This window comes from Hyperolius riggenbachi, chromosome 7 (genome assembly GCF_040937935.1).
Source record: "Hyperolius riggenbachi isolate aHypRig1 chromosome 7, aHypRig1.pri, whole genome shotgun sequence".
Classification (NCBI taxonomy): Eukaryota; Metazoa; Chordata; class Amphibia; order Anura; family Hyperoliidae; genus Hyperolius; species Hyperolius riggenbachi.
Window position 1 is genome coordinate 157229698 of NC_090652.1, and position 26360 is coordinate 157256057.

Below are 26360 nucleotides of genomic sequence, written 5' to 3' on the forward strand. Positions count from 1 at the left end.
TTTTTATTTTTTTTTTACAGCAAATTACACAGATATAGCTATTGTTGGACGTAATAGCTGGTGGCAGAGTAGCAGCAGCAGAAGGTAAATCTGTGTACCCTGGCAGTGGGAAACACAGCAGACAGACAGCAGAAGGGCAGTACACAGCAGCCCACTGTAGGTGTAAAATGTGTGGCTACAGGCGACGTAATAGTCAAACTGAACCAGGCTGGCTTAGTAGTGAGCAGGAGCCAGGAGGTGGTAAAGGGTGGTAAGGCATATTAACGATGGTTCCGGCAGCCAGTTCATGTCCCCCTCTCGCCGACAACAGGAGCCAGGAACTCGCCTTCCACCCACGCCTGGTTCATCTTGAGAAACGTCAGTCTGTCCACAGACTTGTGAGACAGACGTGAGCGTTTCTCGGTGACCACGCCACCAGCTGCACTGAAGCAGCGCTCGGACAGCACGCTGGAAGGGGGACAGGACAGCACTTCCAGGGTGTACTGCGCCAACTCGCTCCAGATCTCCAGGCGCTTGACCCAATACTCCATGGGATCAACAGGGGCATCGCTGTCAAGCCCGCTGTAGGACCCCATGTAGTCAGCCACCATGCGGGTCAGGCGCTGGCTGTGACCGGAGGAGGATGCTGCTGCATGCACCTCCTCTCTAGTCACTGCTGGAGCCTCTACAGTCCTGTAGAGCTCGTTGCTGAGAGACAGCAGGTCTGTGGGGCGCTTGCTGCTGGATGCAGGCACCTGCTGCTGCCTCTGTGCTGGATGGACAGTGGGGGTGGAAGGCTGGGGGAAGGCTTCCTCCAAGCGCTCAACAAGGGCCTGCTGCAAGCTCCTTATTTGTTGCGCTGGGTCTCCTCCTGCAGGAGGCAGGAACTGGCTCAACTTCCCCTTGAGGCGCGGGTCCAACATCATGCTGATCCAGATGTCCTCCCTCTGCTTCATCTGGATCACCCTGGGGTCCTTGCGCAGGCACGTCAGCATGTGCGCTGCCATTGGGAAGAGGCGGGCCACGTGTGCTGGCACATCGACGGCAGTGCTGTCCTCATCCTTCTCCTCTGCTGCCTCATCCTCTCTCCACCCCCGCACCAACTCAGCTGCACTGTGCTGATCCCCCTCATCAGCAGCAAGGTCAGGGACCTCCATCAAGTCCTCCTCCCCCTCAGAGGTGGACTGTGCAGCTGCATGCCGCTCCTGCTGGGCCAAGGCTGCCGCTCCCTGTTCCAGCAAAGCATCGAGGGCCCTGTTCAGCAGACAAACCAGGGGCACCCACTCGCACACCATAGCATGGTCCCTGCTCACCATGTTGGTGGCCTGCAGAAAGGGAGCCAGCACTAAGCACACCTGCTGCATGTGCCCCCAGTCATCATCGGGGACGATGGACGGGATGTTGCTGGTCTTGTCCCTTTTCTGAGCGGCGGACACAGTGGCCAGGGCAAGGTACTGGTTGACAGCGTGCTTCTGTTCAACCAGACGCTCCAACATCGCCAGGGTGGAGTTCCAGCGAGTTGGAACGTCAAGGATCAGCCGATGGCGTGGCAGCTCCAGCTCCTTTTGCACGTCTTCCAGGCTCGCAGAGGCTGCAGGCGAGCACCAGAAGTGACGCACAACATTCCTTGCCGTTTCCAGCAGTTCGCCCATCCCCTGGTAGGTACGCAAGAACTTCTGCACCACCAGGTTCAGTACATGGGCAAGACAGGGGATGTGGGTCAGGTTTCCCCTGTCGATTGCGGCAACCAGATTGGCCCCATTGTCGGCCACCACCTCTCCGACTCTGAGGCCTCTGGGGGTCAGCCAAATCCTCTCCTGCTCCTGGAGTTTGGCCAACACATGTTGCCGTCAGTTTGGTCTTCCCAAGGCTGACCAACTGCAGCAGCGCTTGGCAGTGGCGTGGCTTCACGCTGCTGCTGAGGCGGGGGGTTTGGCCAGGTGTGCCGGAGGATGGCAGAGGATCGGAGGAACCTGCTGCAGTTCCCCTGACCCTGCGGGGTGGCACCACCCACTGTGTTGCTGCTGCTGCTGTGCCCGCTGCTGCTCTCCCATCCTCACCCCCTTCCACCAATCTGACCCAGTGGACAGTGAAGGACAGGTAGCGGCCTGTCCCGAAGCGGCTGCTCCAGGAGTCCATGGTGACGTGGACCCTTTCACCAACCGCGTGCTCCAGCCCTCGCTCCACATTGGCCATGACAAAGCGGTGCAGTGCAGGCATGACCTGGTGGGCGAAGAAGTGTCTGCTGGGGAGCTGCCAGTCTGGGGCTGCACAAGCAAGCAGCGCACGCATGTCGCTCTCCTCCTGCACGAGCGTGTACGGCAGGAGTTGGGAGCACATGGCCTGTGCCAGCAAGCCGTTCAGCTGCCGCACGCGACGGCTGCTGGGATGCAGAGCCCTAACCACCCCCTGGAAGGACTCGCTCAAAAGGCTCTGGCGTCGCCTTTTGCTAGCACGGGAATCAGCGGAGACAGCAGAGGAGGCCACTGAGGACTGGCTGCCAGAACAGGCCTCAGTGTCGGCGGCAGGAGTTGCAGAGGGGGGAGGAGCAGTGCGTTTCCACACTCCTGCTGGTGGTGCTGGAGGAGCAGGAGGGCGGGTGGCTGCTGTTGCTGCTGCTGCTGCTGAAGGCTGTGCAGTGATGGGTGTGGTGCCACTGCCAGCACCAGATGCCTTCAGCCTCTGGAACTCCTCATGCTGGTGGTAATGTTTAGCAGCAAGATGGTTGATCAGAGAGCTGGTGCTGAACTTTAAGGGGTCTGCACCTCTGCTCAACTTCCGCTGACAGTGGTTGCAAGTGGCGTACTTGCTGTCAACTGTGGGCATGGGGAAAAATTGCCAGATTGGTGACAAGAAAACCCCCCTACGGCCTGGAGCCGCTGCTGCCTGTCTCCCTGTGGTGGTTGGGGGGGAGGGGGGGGGCTTGGGTGCGGCTGGTGGTGATACTGGCAGATGCTGCTGCTGCTGAGCCTGAGACACCAGCAGGCTGTGGGACCTGCCTACTGCTGCCAATGCTTGCAATGATGCGCCTCCTTGCAAGGCCCACAAGCGCATCCTCCTCCTCCTCAGAGCTGCTGATGATGACATCCCCAGGTGCTGGTGGTGGCGGCACCCAGTCTTTGTCTGTCACCCCGTCATCATCATCATCATCATCATCATCCTCCCCCTCCTGAAACATGTCCTGCTGGGATGATGACCCCCCAAACTCCTCTCCTGATGCATGGATGGGCTGCTTGACTATCGCCACAGTCTTGCTGTCCAATCCCTCCTCCCCCAAAGTGCCCATCAGCATCTCCTCCTCAAAATCGCCAACAACAGCAGACAATTGACTCATGATGCCTGGGGTCAAAAGACTGCTGAATGACAGATCGCCAACTGACGGTGAACTGGCCTCCTCCCCAGGCCCTGCTGGGCGGCTGCTGCGAACAGGAGTGGTGGTGGTGGTGAGGGTGGAGGCCTCGGATGCAGAGCTGATGGCGGGCTGCTCATCCTCCGTCATCAGTTGCACCACAGTGGCTGCTTCCTTTTCCTCAATGGGTCGTTTCCGACCCGGCTGGAGGAAAATAGGAGCAGATACTACACGCTGCTGCTGCTGCTGTGTCTCTGCAGCGTGAGTTGCAGATGCTCCTGCTGGGCGGCGCCCAAGGCATCCACGGCCAGTGGCTATAGGCGGAATGTTAGCCACTGACGCAGCTGCTGCAGAACTGTGCATGGTGGCGCGGCCGCGGCTTGCCACAATGCTGCTCCCTCTCCTCCTGATTCCCTTGCTGCCCTTCCCTTTGCCCAAACCGCGCTGGCTGCCACTTCCAGACATCTTAGATGTTTTGAGGCGTAAACAAAAAAGTTTTTTAAAAGGGCGGGTGAAAAAGTGGGGTACTTTAATGGAGTGGGTTAGTGGGTGAGGTGACACTAATCACTAAGTGATTAGATCGCTAAGTGATTACTAGTACAGTACAAATACAAAATACAATAATTCAGTAATCAGTAAGTGTGAACAGTGAACAGTGAGTGTGTCCCCTAGTACACTAACTAGAAAATACAATAATCAGTAGTAATCAGATTCAGTAGAAGGAAATAGAGTGTGTGTTCACTACAGACAGTGCACGCACACACACACGCAGGAGGTAGCCTATGAACAGTGACTGAGTGTCCCTAGTACAGTAAGTACAACTAGAAAATACAATAATCAGATTCAGTAGTAATCAGATGATTCAGTAGAAGGGAATACTATGTACTGTGTACACTACAGACAGTGCACGCACACACACACGCAGGAGCTATGAACAGTAACAGTGAGTGTCCCTAGTACAGTAGTATAACTACAAAATACAAGAATCACTCAGTAAGTAAAGGACAAGACAGGGTAGAATACACAGCAGAAACACTGGTATAGATGAGAAATAAACTAACAGAGGACAGGAGGACAGCTGCCCACACAGGCAAGGCCCTGAGGCCTAAAGCTGTGTAATTTTGCCTGCAGCAGCAGCTGTCTCTATGTAACACACAAGCTACTAACCAAAATACAATCTCTATCTAGCTAACAACAATATAGGTGTATATAGCAGGTGTATGTGAACAAAAACGCTAGGTAATTGACCACTATAGAGCACTTGCTAAGCCAAAGCACAAAGGAGCAGATCTCTCTCTGTACAAGTCTCAGGCAAGGACGGAAAAACCGAACATGGCGGCCGCTATTTATAGGGTAGGGGCTGGCCAGGGTCCCCCTCTGTGATTGGCTGCCGTCAGAGGGCCTAGGAGCCCTCTGATTGGCTCTAAGGACATCAATCTGGGCTATGACGCTATTCGAGCTCAGTATTCGAGCTCGAATAGCGCTGTTTGCTCGAATAGCTCGAATAGTGAGTGGGCTATTCGAGTTCACTCGAATAGCCCATTCGAATAGCTGCAGCTATTCGAGCTCGGTATTCGACCTCGAATAGCTGAAAAAGAGCTTGAATATTCAAACTACTCGAATATTCGAGCTCTGCTGAGCATCCCTGGCGGGAAGATCTAGAAAAGACGAAGTGAGTGCGTTATCAGCAGTATTGAGAATGATCTTAGGGGTTATGGGATATTGGGGGATTTTTCCCCGAGAAATTGTAATTGGGTTTCATGGAAGGGGTATGGCTAGTCACCTTGTCACCATCAGCACGCGGGGTGGAGGTGACAGATATTTTCGGTTTGGATTGTGTATCGGTGGTGAGAGTTTTTTTTATAATTGTTTGGGCGGTGGGCCCTAGGTGGCCCGGCGGGCCCCGTGTTGTAATTAAAACTATTTGGTGGGGTGTGGTTGCCGTGACTTTCTTTGTGTTTATATTTTGGCTTGAAGTGATGGTGTTGGGGTGTGGGTGATGATGGGGATATTTAATGGTGCTGGCATGAGTGGTGCTGGCATGAGTGGTGGTGGGAAGAAGAGGGGCGGTGGATAGGGTGAAAATTTAGGGGGGGCGGTGGAATAGTTAAGCTCATCAGTGCTGGTGGGCGGTGAACTGGTTGTAGTGGTGGGCCACCTGGTTGCGGGGGTCCAGGGGGGGGGTCGGCTTGTGCTCCCTTTCCCTGTGCTCCGCGTATGCCAGGTGGTCCCTATTGAGTTTTTTCAGTTTTGTATCTATGGTTTCAATTTCGAATTTTTTGAGGCGAGAGGTGAGATTGGATAGAAGTGGCCTATATTAGGCGCTTTTGGTATGGAGGGCGAGGAAATTCTGTCACTCTAAGATGACTGGTTGTAGGGCCTGGACTATTGATTTCCTTTTTGTGATGAGCCTCTCCATCATTCCTTGTGTACATGTTTCAAGGTATGCATACCAATCTAGAGTGAATACAGTATCATTAGGGAAGGCCGTAAGGGTTTTTACCCTTATGCCATCTGGTGAATTTTTTTTTAAGATTCCCAAGCCCTTTTAGTTTGGTGTTTATTATATATGTTCCAGTATATATGTTATTCTATTATATCTACTTTTATTCCTCAAACATTTCCGTTTTATATTGTACATCCTTAGCATACAATGATCTAGATACGCTGTTTCCAATACTATGTATTTTCCCTTCATTATAATCCTTCTAGGACAGTATTATGAGAAACCTCATAAGAACACCGGGGCCAACACACCCCCACTACAGAATCAGTATGTAACTTTTTACTTGACTCTTCATGATTAGAACCTGTATGTAATTTACTTATGTTTAAATGTGCATTATTTTTATCATGACTGGTCACTGTGTGTCTATCTTCTTATTATTTTTATCATTTTATTAATCTTTCTCAATCTCACATAACCTTTATTTATTCTTTCTTGGATATTTTGAGACTTACATTATGATGGAAACCTATCTTTCATCAACACTACTAACACTGTCCACTAGATGTCGCTAGTGTACAACAATGACGATCACGCACTATCATAGTCCACTCTCTATAACATTTGCACATAAAACAACTAAAAACACATACATTATAAACACTCTAAGTATATTTTATTTAGGTACTACAAAGAGCCGCATTATAGCCCCTCTATTTATCCCCCCATCCCCGCTTCGATGGATCCGACCCCTCCTGGCAATTGCCCACAAACAATATGGCGCAGGTTTACCTCACACATGCGCACACAGCGCCCCTAGCCCGCCATAGCACTTCCGCTGCATGGCGGAAGTGACGTGATGCCCCATACTTCCCGATGCAGAAGTTTGCACACATCAGAGCCGCTGACACTACCCTACGTGCTGCGTCATAGCGACACGTAGGCGCCCTCTGATGATGCGTTCAGATGGTCGCATCCACCTCCAGCGTGACCACAACTGCCTGCCCAGCCACCAAGCAATTAGGGGCGTTACCTGGACTATTTAAACAGCATGTCAGCAGCACCTGAGCACAAAGGCGCCAGGTGTGACTCTGACATTACGCTGGTAAGTTCCATGATTCATTCATCTTTCCCTGCCATTCAATCTGCCTTTTGTCTCCCCCATCTTTACTCCTCCCATTTGTCCAAGTAATTGTGTACCCCCCTACTCTCTCTCCCTAATAAATGTCCATGTGTTCTTTACCACTAGCATACTGTGTACCATCACCCGACCATTACTATATTGAAGCACCACTATAGCACTATGTGCTTCCTACCCACACAAACCAGTCCAGCTTCACCTCCTATCCTCACCCTCACCATACCTTAACCTTAGTGCCTCCCTTGTAAATCAAACCTAACTTCGTTCCCTCACTGCCCCGCCCCCAAAAACCCTGTCGCCCCCCCCCCCCTGCTACAACAACTCCCGTTCCCCGTTCTCCACACCTTCCCATCTTCAAAAATACACACGACACAATAAAGATAAAGAAGTTGATTTGTATATTTAACATGTCTTGTCCGTTTACACACCAATATGTGCCTTTTGTTCAGAGCTGTGTACTCCTATTTTTACTGCCTGATGAAGCGGGAGTAGACCTGCGGAACGCATTGTACTAAACCCCTGGAGTGTACCATTAAAATTACCTTTGTTTAATAACACAGCATTCTTGTGTCTGCTTGAGGGAGGTAAGTCCACCACTGCCTCCTAAGCATTTTTAAACATTTTAAATATTGTTTTTATCCTTTTGGCGCCTCTGTTCAGTTCATAATACATTATACATCCACCCTTTTTCTTCACGTCTACAGAGAGCGACTTCTTAGCCCTGAGTGAGGACAGGCCAATCTCCTCACCTGCTTATACAGTGCTTGCCTGGAGGTAACCCTGGTTTGTGAGTATATATTTTACTCCTTCTCATCATACCAAGTGCCTTGACTTACTACACTATACTGGGCTCTCGGTTCTCTTTTTATATATACCATTCATTACAGTGAATGGGATCAGCAATGCGCTTTGCCGAAAATGCCTGAAGCAGTGCGATAGCACATCGCACTGCTGTGCAGCATCCATAGTCTGAATGTTAGAAGTGCTGTCTATGTGCTTCTGATGTTCTTGTTGATCGCACACCACCATATGCGCTGCTGAAATACGCACAGCAGCGCGTATAGTTTAAACGAGGCCATAACGTGTAGCCGCACTGCGTCTGCGCAGTATCAAAACCACTCAAGCACTGGCATATAAAGCTGAGCCTGACTGTATGCATGCTACTGCACAGGTGCAGACAGCCCACACTGACATGTAATAATGTTGACATCTTACATAGCCCTTTGCAGTCATGCCGTTGATTGTCCTCAGAGGAGCTCACAATCTAATCCTACCATAGTCAATGTCCCACCATATTATTATTATGTATTTACATAGCACTGAGATCTTCTGTAGCACTTTACAGACTACATAGTTACAGTACTTCAGCACAAATTGCTGAAATAATGCTGGCCTTGAGAGAAGAGTATACTGTATATATGTAAATACTGTACATTGCAGAATGCTATGTATTGGGGATGAATAGTTGTACACCACCCTGAGTGCCCATACTGACCCCTGTACAGTAATCAAAAGAGTTGTTCAGAGAAGCATCTTAATAGTACATTGACAAACATAGCTCACATATTCCAATCCAAACACTTTGGGTAGAGTTCTCCTTTAAAATACAAATGTAACACACGCTAAAAGCATATACCAATATACCAATTTATTCAAGAATTTTAAACATATGTAAAAAGGCTTTTATCACCACACATCCAATCTCATCACACCTGCATATCATAGAAGGACCCTTCTGGGAGTTAATAATCTATGTGTACACAGTCTCCTGATCTGTAGTAAAATCCACACCTGATGGACGGTGTAAGAAATTCTTTCTTAAAATAGTAATGTTCTATTTCCGGATACTTCCTTACAGTTCCTTATAGATTGAGAGCAACAATCATCTCCAGGATACACTTTACTAAGATAACAGCCCTCAGCATTTCAATTACACAGCATATTATGACTCACGTTTTTGATACAATAGAATCCCACTACTGGAGTCTTTCCAAAAAGAGTCTATAGTCATCAGCGACTCTGCTCCCCTCCGAGAGTTCTCCTTTAACTGAAATCAGTTAGATTGAGCTGAATGTTACTGCTCTAGCAAAACTCTTGGATTCTTTACAGTCAATTTCTCTGTAAAACAAGGCAATATCTTGTAAATCAGTTACGTCCTCAGTCTCTCACGCCGATGACTCCAGTTTCCATATTCGCCTGCTTGTATGATTTTACCAATGTATGAATGATCTTCGTGTCAGAGACTGGACTCCCATAGTATCTAACATGGCTTGTTCACAGGAGTTGAAAATAACCTGGAATCTAAATTATCATTCCTACTGGTAGGAACATCCCATCTCTACTTAAACCTGAAAGCTATAATTTTTCAATTGTTTCTATGTTCAGCATTTATGTCCTCCCGCTTCCTCAAACTCAACATGAGTAAAACAGAAATTGTGATTTTTTCCACCATCACAATGTACACCCCCACCAATTGCAACCATAACTGTAGACAACACCGCAATAACCTCGACCTCTGCTTGGGGGTTATACTTGACTCAGAGCTCTCTTTTAAACCTCTTATTGCCTCATTAACCACCGCCTGCTATTTCCAGCTCAAAAATATATTTTCCGTATCCGTCCCTTCCTCACACAAGAGGCCACCAAAATGCTTGTACACTCCTTAATCATCTCCCATCTAGACTACTGCAACACCCTGCTCTGTAGTCTACCAAAAAAACAGGCTAGCACCTCTCCAATCCCTTCTAAATTCAGCTGCCTGCCTCATTCACCTTTCCACACGCTCCTCTGATGCAGCCCCACTGTGCCGTTGCCTCTACAGGCTACCCATTACCCAAAGGATCCAGTTCAAATTTCTGACTCTAACATACACAGCCCTTCACGAGTTGTCCCCTCCATACATCTCCTCACTAATCTCTAGATATTGTTGCTCCCACAACCTTCGCTCCTCCCAAGAAATTCTCCTGGCCTCTAAGCTGATCAACTCTTCTCATGCTCGCATCCAGGACTTTACACAAGCATCACCCCTCATTTGGAACTCTCTTCCACAGCCTGTACGTCATGCTCCAAACCTGGACATTTTCAAACGCACTCTTAAAACACACCTTTTCAGACAAGCTTATAACATTTTCTAGCCCCTGTTTACTTAGTTGTTCACAGTGTAATCAGAGGCAAAGGCTTACTGCCACATCCATTCCCCTATCCCCCCATGTCTCCTTACCTAGTGTGTCTCCCACTACCCTTTAGATTGTAAGCTCGCAAAAGCAGGGTCATCCTCCTAATGTTTACTGTTTTTATTGCAATATTTGTGCTGTTTGAGACTCTGCTGTACTGTATATTTGTGGTTGTATCTATGTTCCCTGTGTTGTCTTACTGTGTTTTATAAAGTGCTGCGGAATATGTTGGCGCTATATAAATAAATAAATAATAATAATAATGTTCAATTCTATTGAAGTATATAGGCCTTTCATGCTGTAATTAATGTGAACCGTATGACTCCCGCTGAGTGACTTTGTTATATAACAATACTCAAAAGAAAATTGTTTTAAAGATGCTATCCCTTCCGATCTGTAATGTGCCCTTTTACCACCACATGTATCCGCTGCTAACTACATCTTTCTTGAAATGTTACCTGTCAAATACCTTGTAGTAACTGCACACACTCAATGATTAGAAATTTTCATTGTAAATGTTATACTGTATATCTAGATGATTTATATGCATCCTATACAATAAAACCTAACTGTCTCTGCGTCATCCACTTGCCCTGTCTGTCCATCCGTCTGAAGCTTTTTTGTACTGCGCATGTGCGCAGTACAGAAAGCCGTTGGGAAGAGAGATGAGGCCAGCGAGCAGGGTGGCCGTGTGCGGCAGGCGGGAGCGCTGTGGGCACGCAGATGGCGAGCGGGTGCGGTTAAATCACTACCTAGAGCCAGTTTTTAAACGGGCTTAGGTAGCCTAGTGTATATATATAAATCATGCATACATATAACATTTACAATGAAAATATCTACAGGGTATATGACAGTAAACATTTAGACATACAACAAATAATGTAATTTTACATTAAAAGGGATAGCATCTTTGTTTTTATTTTATTTTTAACAAAGAAAATTTTATTTTGATTCCAGGTAAGGCTAATTCAAGTATATAAACTGTGTAGCACATTTACACGGGTAAAAGAGGAAAAGGTTGAGGTGGCTTACTTCAAATGATGATAGTAGTAAAATTGTTTCTGTACTGTGTTAGTGTAACGATTGGTGTCCGCACACAGAGGATTTCTGAATTTTGGTGATCTGCAGTATCACCAATAATGCAGAGGCTATACCCAAATTTGTGTGATCTGCAGAATCACAAATAATACCAGTATAGCTAACACAGGACACCTAAAGTGATAAAGTGTTTGGTGCAACAGTAAGAAAGATTATCTCCCGAGGAGCGGGAGATACACTCTACCCCTGAGGTGCAGGTGGCCACTGGCTGTACTTCAGCTGTCTTCCTGAGCGTAAGAGAGACAGACTGTACTGCAGCCAAGGATTCCCTGGTGAATTGGGAATCAGACTGTACTGCAGCCAAGGATTCCCTGATGGATTGGGAATCAGACTGTACTGCAACCAGTGGACTCCTATGGAGTAGAGACCCCTGGCTGAACTGCAGGAAGGACTTCCTGAGGAGCAGGAAGCCCTAGCAGCTAATTGACACCTGGAGGAATAGTGCCACGAGTAGTACAGTCAGACTGATCACTCAAGGGATGAGTGACAGCCAGAAGGGTCAGACAGGCCAGGTCGGAACACACTAGCAGATAAGGTACAGAGACAAGAAGACTGATTCGGTAACCAGGTACAGGCAAGGTTGGCAACTAGTAGACAGATGGGCAGAGGTACCGAATCAGCAAGCAAGAGAGAGGTCAACAGAGCCAGAGGTCATAACAAATATCAAAGCACAATCCTAGTCTGAGGTGTGCGGTCCTTTGTCTCGACACCCGGGAACTAGTCTAAAGCATAACACAGTATCCTAGGCTAGGGTGTGAGGTCCTTGGTCTCAACAACCGGGAACTGGTCTAAAGTATAACACATCAATGACACAGTAATCCTATACTAGGGTGTGTGGTCCTTGGTCTCAACACCCTGGAACTGGTCTAAGATATAACACAGTAACGACACAGTAATCCTATACTTGGGTGTGAGGTCCTTGGTCTCAACACCCTGGAACTGGTCTAAGATATAACACAGTAATGAAACAGTAATCCTATACTTGGGTGTGAGGTCCTTGGTCTCAACACCCGAGAACTGGTCTAAGATATAACACAGTAAACTTCAAGAGTGTAATCTGGCTAAGTGTGAATTCCCAGTTCCAACTGGTTCTAACACACTGTAGGATCTGACTGAGGTCTGAGTGCTCACACGTAAGTACTCGCAATGGCAGACAACTAGCAACTGACAAGCAAGATCTATATATACTACTGCGCTCCGCAGCGCCGCCCCCCAGCCACTCAGCCAACCAGAAGTTCAGCTGGGATCAGCTGATCGTCCTGATCAGCTGATACCTCTCCTGCTGGCATAAAGGTCCTGTCTTCTGGCTCTCCAACTGTGTGCACTAGAAGGCCCAGGCAAACCAGACACATGTTGCTGTGCGGAAACCGCCGGTCTGAACGCGGAGACAGCCGCCCCACCGCCAGACCGCGCGGCGGCATCTCCGCTATTCATTACAGTTAGCCAAACAAATTATGTAGGTAGAAAAAAATCAAAGTCTTGTAAAAGCAATACCTTTTAATGGCTAACTGATAAAGTTAAATGATGCAAGCTTTCTGAGATCTAGTCCCCTTCTTCAGGCATATTTCCAGCTATTAGCTGAAGTAAAACACTGATGCAGGTAAATAGTAAACACGAAGATGACAGTTGTGCTGGTTACAAATGATGACAAATTTGTATATAAGATTCATAAATTTTATTCAGCACTAGGCAACGCGTTTCGTGGGTCCTTGCCCACTTCATGCCAAATACAGTGCCAAAAGAAAATCTCAGCCCGTGTAAAGGACGCCTTACCTGTACTCTGACCTCCATATTGCCTAGTGCGCTCTGAATGCAAAGCACCGGCCTGAGCACCTGATTCGCCTGGAGGGCTAGTCCTGCCCATTTAGGATGGGTCATGGTTTACCCCCAGTCATAGTGCACCAGTATGTATGTATGTGCTCCCACCTCTCGCACTCAAAACACTGTACAAAGTATAAAAGGGTGGATACAGCAGGCATCCTGTCACCATGATGACCTGCAAAGCACTAGCAGTAACAATGATCATTGAGGGACTAGGAGAATACTGATTGGTCAAGAGATCACATGATACCTTGGACAAATCCCTGCAGCCACAGGGGTCAAGAGATCACATGATCCCTTTGCCCAATCACTGCTGTTGTACAGGGGTACGTGTGCACATTCAAGAGCGCATCACCATGGAGGGTTAAGGCATCACCATGGAGGGTTTAGTTTAGGGTTATATTGTAATATGGGCTACATACTACTGCCAGGCCCAGCACATTCAGTGAGTGACTACCTGTGTGTGTGATAGGCAGCTGCACATTTGTAATTCCAATCACTGCACCTGTTCACTGTTCATTGCACCTACCTACCTATACCTACGTGAGCGCACGCATTGTTAATACCACCAGTCATTGCACCTGTTCACGGTACCTGTGTGTGCGTGTGTGTGTGTGTGTGTGTGTGTGTGTGTGTGTGACAGGCAGCTACAAATTTGTAATCCCAATCACTGCACCTGGTCACTGTTCAGTGCACCTACCTACCTATATCTACGTGAGCGCATGCATTGTTAATACCACCAGTCATTGCACCTGTTCTCAGTACCTGTGTGTGTGTGTCACACTTATTTGGTGGGGAAATCACTGATTCACAGCCATAATTGTTACAACAAGATGAAGGCGCTAAGCAAGTTACACCACCTCATATGTCTGAATTAGGCGACACCATGGACGTAACGTGTGAGGAGGAGGATGATGAAGTACCTGCTGTTGGTGCAGGTTTGGAGGTGTTTGATACAAGCAAAGCTGGGGAGGATGATTATGATGATACGGATGCCACGTGGGTTCCCAATAGAGTAGATGAGGGGGACAGTTCAGAGGGGGTGCCAGAGAGGAGTAGGAGGAGACAAGTTACTGAAAGAAGCAGGGGGAGCTCATCATCAGAAACAGCTGGTGGCAGTGTCCGGCGCCGTGTATCACCACCTATGGACAGCCAGCCAACATGCCCTTCAAAATCAGCTGCTGACGCCACCATAGTGCCCACACCCCAGGGTGGCTCAGCGGTGTGGAAATGTTTTAATGTGTATGCCAAAGATCAGAGCAATGTCATCTGTACTCTCTCTGTCCCCAAAAATTGAGCCGTGGAAAGGCCAACACCCACTTAGGGACAACTGCTTTACGAAGGCACATGCTGAAAAGGCACAAACTGCAATGGGAAGACCACCTAAGCAAAAGCAGCACACAAAAGAAAAGCCACCCTCCTTCTCCTCTTCCTCCTTCAGGTGCATCATCTTCAGCCGCTTTCTCCCTTGCACCTTCACAATCACAGCCAACCTCCTCCACTCCACCTCTCACCTTGAGCGGCTCCTGCTCCTCTGCCCACAGCAGTAGCCAGGTGTCCGTGAGGGAAATCTTTGAGCGGAAGAAGCCAATGTCTGCCAGTCACCCCCTTGCCCGGCGTCTGACAGCTGGCTTGGCTGTTATCCAACCAGCTGTTACCATACCAGCTGGTGGACTCTGAGGCCTTCCGATAATTTGTGGCCATAGGGACAACGCAGTGGAAGATACCAGGCCACAATTATTTCTCCAAAAAGGTGATACCCAAACTGTACCGGGAAGTAGAAAGGCAAGTGGTGTCATCTCTAGCACACAGCGTTGGGTCAAGGGTCCATCTGACCACGGATGCCTGGTCAGCCAAGCATGGTCAGGGCAGGTACATTACTTACACAGCCCATTGGGTCAACCTGGTGACCAATGGCAAGCAGGGAGTACGTGGCTGTGCAGCGGACCAACTAGTGACACCTCCACGGCTTGCAGGCAGGCCTGCTGAAACCCCCTCTCCTTCTCCTCCTGCTACTTCCTCTTCACTGTCATCGTCCTCCTCCTCTTTGTCTGAGTGGCAGCGCAACTCTACTGGTTCTGCAATCTCCTCTCCAGCTACACAGACCCAGCTCCCCAGGGCCTATGCTCTATGCCAGGTACGACGGTGTCACGCCACCTTAGACATGTCTTACCTCAAAGCGGAGAGTCCCACTGGAGCAGCTCTCCTGGCTGCTCTGAACAAACAGGTGGATCAGTGGCTGAAACCGCACCAACTGGAGATCGGCAGCGTGGTGTGTGACAACGGCAGCAATATCATTTCGGCTTTGAATTTGGGAAAGTTGACACATGTACCCTGCATGGCACATTATTATTATTATTATTATTATTATTTATTTATAAAGCGCCAACATATTCCGTGGCGCTGTACAATGTAAGAAAACAAACAAGGGATACATAATGATACAGACAATGATATACATCAAATATGAACACTGATACAAAATACAGCACTGTTGATTACAATTTGATTTAACATGATGACTAAAATGTATAAATGTCTAACAGTGTGCAAGCAATTAAATTAATAACAGTCCATGACACAAAAGGATGAGAGCCCTGCCCTTGCAAGCTTACAATCTAAAGGAATGGGGTGGAAACAAGAGGTGGGGATGTATACAGTATATGTACAGGCAGTGCGCAATTAGGTTTTTTAGTGGGTGCATGGCCTAAGCTAGAGAATATGCTTGTCGGAAAAGGTGGGTTTTGAGGGAGCGTTTAAAAATTTCAAAGGTGGGAGAGTGGCGAATGTGTTGTGGAAGGGCATTCCAGAGGAGGGGTGAGGCACGTGAGAAGTCTTGTACACGTGAATGTGAGGAGGTAATTGTAGAAGAGGATAGAAGAAGCTCGTGTGCAGATCTGAGATTGCGGTTGGGTTGGTATCTGGAGACTAGTGAGGAGATGTACAGGGGAGAGAGATTGTGGAGAGCTTTGTAGGTTAGGGTTAAGAGTTTGAACTGAATCCTCTCATTAATTGGTAGCCAGTGAAAAGCTTGACAGAGAGGGTCAGCAGAGGAAGAGCGAGAGGAGAGATGAATGAGTCGAGCAGCAGAGTTCAGTACAGAATTGAGCGGTGTTAGTCGGTTAGTTGGAAGTCCACCCAGCAATATTTTGCAATAGTCCAATCGAGATATAATAAGAGCATGTACTAACATTTTGGTTGTGTCATGGGAGAGAAAAGGTCGGATACGTGCTATGTTTTTCAGTTGGAAATGGCAGGAGCTGGTTAGGGAGTTGATGTGAGGAGTAAATGAGAGAGAAAAATCAAATATTACCCCCAAGCACCGTGCTTTGGGAACTGATGTTATAGACATGTTGTTAACATTTATTGTAATATCAGGCAAAGGGGTGGACAGGGATGGTGGAAAGACTCAATCTCGTAATCTAGAGATTTGTGTCTAAGTACTCAGACTTACAGGGCATCCTAAAGCAGGCCAGGAAGATGTGTGGGCATTTTAGGCGGTCTTACACGGCCATGGCATGCTTGGCCGATATTCAGCGGAGAAACAACTTGCCGGTGAGGCGCTTGATTTGCGATAGCCCGACTCGCTGGAATTCGACCCTCCTGATGTTCGACCGCCTGCTACAACAGGAGAAAGCCGTCAAACAGTATCTCTACAACTACAGTCAAAAGACACAGTCTGGGGAGATGGGGATGTTCTAGCCGAAGTACTGGACACTCATGCTAAATGCCTGCAGGCTCACACGGCCGATTAAGGAGGTAACAAACATGGTGAGTCGCAGTGAAGGCGCCATCAGCGACTTGATCCCGTATGCCTTTTTTCTGGAGCGTGCTGTGCGTAGAGTGGTGGATCAAGCTGTGGATGAGCGTGAACAGGAACAGTTACAGGAGGAAGCATTGTGGGATCAATTCTCATCAGAACTTCTCATCAGAACCAGATGTTTCCTCAACACCTGTGGCAGGACAGAGGGGGGAGGAGAATTAGGAAGAGTCGTGTGGGGAAGAGGAGTCAGATGATGAGGAAGGGGTTTTTTTTAGGAGGAGGAGGAGACAGCAGAAGAACAACCGCAGCAGGCGTCGCAGAGGCTTGTGCTGCTCAATGGTGGTATTGTTTGTGGCTGGGGGGAGGAGGAGAACTTACCTGACATCACTGAGGTAGAGCAAGAGGAGTTGGATAGTACGCCTGTATCCAACTTTGTGCACATGACGTCTTTCATGCTGTCCAGCCTGTTGAGGGACCCCCGTATAAAAAAAACTCAAGGGGAATGAGCTGTACTGGGTGGCCATGCTACTAGACCCTCGGTATAGGCACAAGTTGCGGAAATGTTACCAACTCACCTGAAGGCAGAAAGGATGCTGCACATGCAGAACAAGCTGGCAACTATGCTTTACAGTGCGTTTAAGGGTGATGTCACAGCACAATGGAATAAAGGTGCCACTGCCAGTAATCTTCCTCCTCCTCCCATGTCCACGCAGGCAAGGACAGGATGCTCTAGTGATCTCATGGTGATGTCGGATATGCGGACATTCTTTAGTCTACCTTAGCCCTTCCGGATCCACCCCCCACCAACACCTTGACCGGCAGGTAGCCAACTACCTGACCTTAAGTGCGGATGTAGACACTCTGAGCAGCGAGGAACCCCTGGACTACTGGGTGCCCAGGCTTGACCTGTGGCCAGAGATGTCAGCCTGTCACAATTTGCCATTGAACTTCTGGCTTGCCCTGCCTCAAGTGTCCTGTCAGAAAGGACCTTCAGCGCAGGCAAGGGTAGGACGCTCTAGCGGTCTCATGGTGATGTCGGACATGCTGACATTCTTTAGTCCAACGCCTCACCTTAGCGCTTCTGGATCCACTCTCCACCAACGCCTGGACCGGCAGGTAGCCGACTACCTGGCCTCAAGTGTGAATGTAGACACTGTGAGCAGCAATAAACCCTTGGACTACTGGGTGCACAGGCTTGACCTGTGGCCAGAGCTGTCCCAATTTGCCATCCAAATTCTGTCTTGCCCTGCCTCAAGCGTCCTGTCAGAAAGGACCTTCAGCGCAGCTGGAGGCATTGTCACTGAGAAAAGAAGTCGCCTAGGTCACAAAAGTGTTCAGTACCTCACCTTTATCAAAATTAATGAGGCATGGATCCCGGAGGGTTACTGCCCGCCTGAAGACTAAGTCAGTCCCCACACACAGCATCTCTGCCTGCAAGCCGTGTGACTGCTTGCGGATTGCGGACTCCAGGCGGATTCCTGAATATTTAAGGTCGCTGTTAGCAGTGGCTGCTATGATAATTTTTCTGGTGCGTGTACATACCTGCCTAATTTTTCTGGCTGCGCTGCAGCTGCAACAACAAAACAAAAGGCATGTACATGTGTCAATTCCCCTTCGTGATCGTTACCTTGCCGCGGTGAAGGGGCTTGTGTATCACAATGAAGCAATGACCGACTATATGAGTGTGATGGGGTTGGGGGGCACACCTGACCCAAGAAAATAGATAATAAGGTTGTTGCTTCATTGTGGACAGACAAAATTGGATCAGCCGGACACTCAGTCACTGTTGTTCTATCATTCAGCTACCTCAGCCCGACCATATGGGCTTGAAAACCACCATGGCCTGCACTCTGGCCATGGTGCACACCAGTCCAGCACGGCCGTCACTACACAAATAGCTGTTTGCGGTGCATTACACAGTGAGTTTGGTGTGTCAGTGTGAAGCAGTACACTAATTACACTCCCTGATTGATGTATACACATGAAAGATGTTTTAAAGCACTTTAGGCCTCCAATTTAGCATGCAATGTGATTTCTGCCCTTAAAACGCTGCTGTGCGTCAAATCCAGATTTTTCCCGGGGACTTTTCGTGTGTATCCCACTCCGCCATTCCCCCCTCCAGATGTTAGACCCCTTGAAACATCTTTTCCTTCACTTTTGTGGCCAGCATAAATGTTTCTGGTTTTCAAAGTTCGCCTCCTCATTAAGGTCTATTGCGGTTCGCGAAAGATAGCATGTTCGCGAACTTCCACGGAAGTTCGTGAACGCGGTTCACAAATAGAGATGTCCCAAACGGTTCACCCGTGAACGGTTCCAGGCTAACTTTAGGTGGTTCACGTTCGCCGGTAAAGGCAAACTTTTGTGGAGGTTCGATTCACCCCATAATGCTCCATTGAGCAGAACTTTGACCCTCTACATCACAGTCAGCAGGCACATTGTCACCAATCAGACTACACTCACTCTTGGAGCCTCACCCCCCCTTATAGAAGGCAAGGTTCTCCTGTCATTTTACTCACTCATCTGCCTCCAGTAATTAGTTAAGGGACAGCTGCTGACAGACTCTGCTAGGGAGAGTTTAGTTAGGATCTTGTAGGTTTATTCCTATCTGATTGTTATTCCTTATTCACCCTCTCTCCCTCCTCGCGGAGGGAGGAGGGTCTCATCTTCCAGGGAATTGTAGTATTTCAAAAGCCAGCTTACATTCCGTGGCTGGGAATTGAACCCAGGTCTCAGTGTGCGGTAGGTAACTCATTTAACCACTATACCACCAACAACACTACATGCTGAAGCCAGCCTAGCATGTACCATTATGATCAATCCAAGAGAAAAATTTGCTTGCTTAATACATGGAATTGTACTATATCAAAAGCCAGCTTACATACCATGGCTGGGAATTGAACCCAGGCTGGGAATTGAACCCCGGTCTCAGTGTGCGGTAGGTAACTCATTTAACCACTATACCATCAACAACACTACATGCTGAAGCCAGCCTAGCATGTACCATTATGATCAATCCAAGAGAAAAATTAGCTGGCTTAATCCATAGAATTGTACTATATCAAAAGTCAGCTTACATACCATGGCTGGGAATTGAACCCAGGCTGGGAATTGAACCCAGGTCTCAGTGTGCGGTAGGTAACTCATTTAACCACTATACCATCAACAACACTACATGCTGAAACTTCTTGGAGCAGACTTACTTCCTTCCTCCAAAAGACACACATACATCCCCATAAAATCATTCAACAGCAACTGCATGCGCAGTCTTTGTGGTACACAGTCTGTGTGGCACAATTGGTTAGTGCGTTTGGCTGTTAACTGCAAGGTTGGTGGTTCAAGCCCAGCCAGGCATGGCCTTGCTTTTTGTGTTCAACAGTTGTCCGAAGAGAACCACAGATAGCCAGGTAAATTCATCTCTCTCTCTCTCTCTCTCTCTCTCTCGCTCTCGTAGGGATGGTCACCGCTTTCTGCGGAATTGTATTTTCCACAATTTTAGGTGGAAATTGGTCATTCTGTTCCGTTTGGTCAGAACTGAATTGCTTTTTCAATCTGGCGGAATTCCAAAATTGCTTGTGAAATTCTGCCGGTAGCCGTTGATGGTTTTAGGCTGAAAATTCACTTCAATGGCATCAAGTCCTAGAGAGAGAGAGAGAAAGATCATTTTTCTCTTGGGTATATCACAATGGTACATGCTAGGCTGGCTTGAGCCTGTAGTGTTGTTGGTGGTATAGTGGTTAAATGAGTTACCTACCGCACACTGAGACCTGGGTTCAATTTCCAGCCCAGCCTGGGTTCAATTCCCAGCCACGGTATGTAAGCTGGCTTTTGATATAGTACAATTTCGTGGATTAAGCATGCTAATTTTTCTCTTGGATTGATCATAATGGTACTGTACATGCTAGGCTGGCTTCAGCATGCAGTGTTGTTGGTGGTATAGTGGTTAAATGAGTTACCTACCGCACACTGAGACCTGGGTTCAATTCCCAGCCCAGCCTGGGTTCAATTCCCAGCCACGGTATGTAAACTGGCCTTTGATATAGTACAATTCCGTGGATTAAGCAAGCTAATTTTTCTCTTGTATTGATCATAATGGTACATGCTAGGCTGGCTTCAGCATGTGGTTTTGTTGGTGGTATAGTGGTTAAATGAGTTACCGACCGCACACTGAGACCTAGGTTCAATTCCCAGCCACGGTATGTAAGCTGGCTTTTGAAATACTACAATTCCCTGGAAGATGAGAGAGGGAGAGAGGAAGGGAGGAGGGAGAGAGGATTCCTGATGCCATAAAGTAGTGTAGGCTTGCAAATAAACATTCAATGAGATTTCTGACCTTAAAACACTGCTTTGTGTTAAATCCAGATTTTTTGGGGGGGACTTTTGATGTGTATTTCACTCAACCATGTCTTCCTCCAGGTATTAGACCCCTTAAAACATCTTTTCTATCATTTTTCTAGTCAGCAGAAAATGTTAAAAATGTTTAAGTTCGCCTTCCCATTGAAGTCTATTGCGGTTCCCGAAAGTTCGCACGAAACGAACCTTCCGCAAAAGTTCGTGAACAGGGTTCGCGAACCGAAAATCAGAGGTTTGTGACATCTCTATTGGCGAACCAAAAATCGGAGGTTCGGGTCATCTCTATCCAAAACTTGACATATCTGTTAGAATTTCACTACTTACTTTGTAAGTGACAGAGATATAGGAAATTAAGTACTTTACAGTGCATTTCACTCTAGCAGAAATCTACATTTAGATTTATGTATTTTAATTTTTACAATTTTTTTTGCGATAGTTATTCTTTAAAGAGAACCTGAGGCGGGGTTCTAACAACTAAATCCCCATACAGAGGCTGGCTCTGCCTATAGAGCCCAGCCTCTGTTGCTAATCAGATCTCCCCGAAATCCCCCCTGCGCTCAGCGAGACCCCATGAATGAGAGCCGCGCTGCCGACACGCAGAGTGTCAGTAGCGGCTATGTTTGCCTTCTTAACGTCAGTCTCGGCGCTCCCTCCGCCTCCTGCATCGCTCCGGTCCTGCCCGCGTCCCTTCCCTCCCTGCTGATTGGAGGGAAGGGACGCGGGCGGGGACAGAGCTCTGCAGGAGGCGGGGGGGGAGCGTCGAGACTGACGTTAGGAGGGTAAACACAGCTGCATAGCTAGGCTGTAATTTATGGGGTCTGGCAGAGCGCAGGGGGGATTTCGGGGGGATCTGATTAGCAACAGAGGCTGGGCTCTATAGGCAGAGCCAGCCTCTGTATGGGGATTTCATTGTTAGAACTCCGCCTCGGGTTCTCTTTAAGGTTAGGGTTATATTCTAGTAGTGGCACGCTCATCAGCTAAAAACAGGCGACTTTTTATAAACTAATTATAATCAAATGGACATGCGCTGTCTATAAAGAAATGATTTAATCATTGATTTTCTTCACATTTACATAAAAAACTTCATAAAAATTCTGTGCTAAAAGTGATTACTCTACACGCAGCAAAAAACTTCACAATCAATCGCTCAGAACACCATACATTCATTAAAAATAACGCATACTTATGTAAACACAGGAACTGCACGCTACAGATTAGTATTCCCCTCTACCCATAATAGGCAAGGCAAAGATTATGAATATTGATTCCAGCAACCCCCTCAAAAAATAGATCGTTATGTAGGATCCTACTTCAAGAAAAAATGCTGGCCAGCCTCTTAATACAAGGAATACTTCCACTTCCTGAAAGTAGATGCGTCCGTTGTTAATGGTTTTATCCAATACAATGCACGCTGACAGTCACATTAATATGCACCTCTTTGTAGCTTGGTTTCAGAGCAGGCTATATCTACTATGGATACCTCTGAATCTTAGGAGCTCCTCTCACGAACTTCCAAGATGTGGAGTTGTGTACTCAGCCCGATACTGCAGGGCCTCTTTCTCCAGTCAGCTCACGGCGTTGCTCGGCGGCCTGCGTCACTTCCTGCTGGCAAGTCCAGTGTGACGCTCGCTCGCTTACCCTGCAAGCCTGGAGCAGTCTCTATGGGTGACGTCACCTTAAAGCAATAGGACCTTAATTCCAGGGATGGTCGCTTCAGCGCTACTGCGGCCAACCAGGTTCCTATACTTCAGAAACAACTTATTTTCAGGAGAACCTCAGGTTCTCCTGAAAATAAGTTGTTTCTGAAGTATAGGAAGGTCCTATTGCTTTAAGGTGACGTCACCCATAGAGACTGCTCCGGGCTTGCAGGGTAAGCGAGCGAGCGTCACACTGGACTTGCCAGCAGGAAGTGACGCAGGCCGCCGAGCAACGCCGTGAGCTGACTGGAGAAAGAGGCCCTGCAGTATCGGGCTGAGTACACAACTCCACATCTTGGAAGTTCGTGAGAGGAGCTCCTAAGATTCAGAGGTATCCATAGTAGATATAGCCTGCTCTGAAACCAAGCTACAAAGAGGTGCATATTAATGTGACTGTCAGCGTGCATTGTATTGGATAAAACCATTAACAACGGACGCATCTACTTTCAGGAAGTGGAAGTATTCCTTGTATTAAGAGGCTGGCCAGCATTTTTTCTTGAAGTAGGATCCTACATAACGATCTATTTTTTGAGGGGGTTGCTGGAATCAATATTCATAATCTTTGCCTTGCCTATTATGGGTAGAGGGGAATACTAATCTGTAGCGTGCAGTTCCTGTGTTTACATAAGTATGCGTTATTTTTAATGAATGTATGGTGTTCTGAGCGATTGATTGTGAAGTTTTTTGCTGCGTGTAGAGTAATCACTTTTAGCACAGAATTTTTATGAAGTTTTTTATGTAAATGTGAAGAAAATCAATGATTAAATCATTTCTTTATAGACAGCGCATGTCCATTTGATTATAATTATATTTTTAATTCTCTGAGGGTTCAGGGATCACCCTTTTTTTGGAAACGTGCAGCTCAATAGATATAAGTCCTCCCAGCGCCTACTCTTACTGTTATTTTTATAAACTAAATCACATTTATTGGCTACATCCTGCGCCCCCTTTTACAAACAAAAACACGTTACTCAGCCACACGTTTCCCCGATTTTTTTCCTGGTGCCTTTTTTACGTCTATGCGTCTAGAAGTGTTTTGTTTGAAAGCTTACCTATTGCATACAGATCATGGTGATTAAACTAACTATCTAAGACATGAACCCATAAAGAAGAAAGTCCCAAACTAAAGTGGACTGCGCACTGTGTGCAGAAATCATCAAAAGATGTGCGTATAGCAAAAGAGTCAAGCAAGGATAAGAAGCAAGCATGAAAACAGAGGAGGAGAATTCAATAAGCTCAAAGAAATGAAGTGTTCCAAGTTTAAATGTTTTAAAGAGCTATTTTTATAAACTAAAGTGTTTATTGCTTTCTAGCACTTTAATCAAATCAAGTACAGAAAGAAAGAGAAAGTCCCTCCGAGCTACTACAAATCTGTGTGCTACAAACAGGACGATTATTTCAGCATCAGAAGCAGCAATTGCCAATGTGGAAAAGTCAAATAAAGCCTGCAGTTTTCTCTGGTTTAGACAATCTGTGCAATAATTGCAGCACACCATGTTTGATATTTCTAGGTATTCAACAAGCTTATTGTTGTCAGTTGCATTATATTCCTGAGAATCTATTTTTTTTGTCATTATTTCTTTTAAGACAGGGGAAAATTGATATTCTTCTTCTGGGTCTATTGGACACCTATGGAGACCATCATAAAAGAAAATGTATACAGCAAATTGAGAATAAGTAGTCACATGTTATTTTGTGGATTTATAAAATAGTCCATTGTTCCTCGTCCTCGATTCCTTCCTTCCATGCTGAGAGACGTCCTGGAAAGAGTCATTCCACAAAGAAGGTCTTCAGGCCAGTTTTGGACACCCAGTGCAGATTCCTGCTAGTAAACTCTGTGTTTTATAAGTGCTGCCTGTAATTATGCGGCAGCTCCGGCAATCAATATCTGGCAGAAATTATGAAGCCTTCCCCCTCATTCTCCATGCCCAGTGCTCATTTATTATGTATGCTCCTGACTGCGGGAGGAATTGGCCCGAAAATCCACAGGCATGGTAGTTAGACACAGGTGAGCAGTAAGCCTGGAAAACATCTTGAAAACACAAAAAGAGCACTTTGAGATAGTTAATAAGGATCACTTTAAAACAAACCTGAAGTGAAAATAAAGTGATGAGGTAAACAATGTATGCTAAACAAGGGTTTAAAGCGTACCTGAACTCTTGCACGGGACAGAAGGAAAACAGAAAGAAATGCACCCTGTATGTATTTAGAGAGTTTAGCCTGTTTAATTCCCCCCTCATTCGTATCTAATCACAAGTTGTAATTTGATCTCTCCCTTGTGTCACATGACTGCCATGGCAGAGATGGCAGATACACTTATTTGAAAGCACATGATGTTAACAATATGTCTGTTTCCATGAATCAGGAAGTAGAAACAGTCCAGATTTATTTTAGGATTTTAATCAGCTGTAACAAAGAACTGTTTTTTGTTCAACCCCCTTTCAACCGCCGAACGCCGATCGGCGGCGGGAGGGTGGCAGCCCCAGGACCACCTAATGCCAATCGGAGTCAAGAGCAGTGGGCAGGGATTAGCAGGGAACGCTTGTGCGCATGCGCGATCATTCCCTGCAGATCAACCTGCCAGCCCGTAATCGCGGCTGGCAGGTCTTTAACTGAAAAAGAAGGGGTTGTTTATATCTGTATAGCGCTGCGATCTAGCGCAGTGCTGTACAGGGAACACTTAGCTGTCTCTCTGAACGAATCCCTCTCATAGGCTGATGCCTATGAGAGGAGGTTAAGAGTTCGGATCTCAGCCTAGGGACAATTTAGGTGGGGAATTTGAATGAGTAAGTTATCAAAAGTGATTGATGATGCCTCTAATTCAGTGCACTTACCCATATATCGTTGTGCCCAAGTTGTAAAAGATCATGTGATCAGTGCTGCTCAGGGGCGTAACAATAGATCCTGCAAGGGATGCAGCTGCTGGGGGGCCTTGAAGCCACAGGGGGCCCTATCCTGAGAGACTGACAACTAAGGGCAAGGAGAGAAAAAAAACTTTCTGTTCTCTGCACAATTGTTCTAATGACTGCATCCGCTCAGCCACTGAGAAAGAATCCTACAATCCTACAAAGTTTTGTAAACAAAGATTTGTAGACAGTCCCTATTCAGTGTGCAGGGGGAGGGGGGCCCATCCAAAGTTTTGTAGGGGAGTCCAGTGATTTCTTTGGCTGCATGGCATGCTGCGACTATTAATTTCTGCTGGAGTGGTGCTTTTTCTACCCCCACCATGTGCCAAGGAAAGATCCACCTGTGTTCTTTTCCAAGTGGGGATCATTCCATAGCTTTCTCCCTGTTTTTGGTCTCCTCTCCTTATTTAGTATGTGTCTACCTGTCCTAAGTTCCACAAAGGGGATATCTCCCTATGGGGTTTATGCAGGGCTGGCCTTTGTCCCGAGCAACCAGGGCGACCTTGGAAGGAGCACCAAGACTGCTGTAAAGCTCAGCCCCTAGGCCGCCACTAAGCTTCGCCCCCTGCTCAAGGAAGGATGAAAGCGATGCCAATGGTAGGCAGGAGCATGCACTTCTAGAGGCCTTCCTACCAAG

General features: G+C 47.2%; 1 long non-coding RNA gene across 1 annotated transcript in view; it reads right to left on the reverse strand.

Moving 5' to 3' along the window:
• Window positions 1-24484: 24484 nt before the first annotated feature.
• LOC137525701 (uncharacterized) overlaps window positions 24485-26360 on the reverse strand; it is a 38615-nt gene continuing 36739 nt past the window's right edge. Inside the window, exon 2 of the long non-coding RNA XR_011022980.1 lies at window positions 24485-24849. This is a non-coding gene — a long non-coding RNA (uncharacterized lncRNA). The remainder of the gene's footprint in view (window positions 24850-26360) is intronic.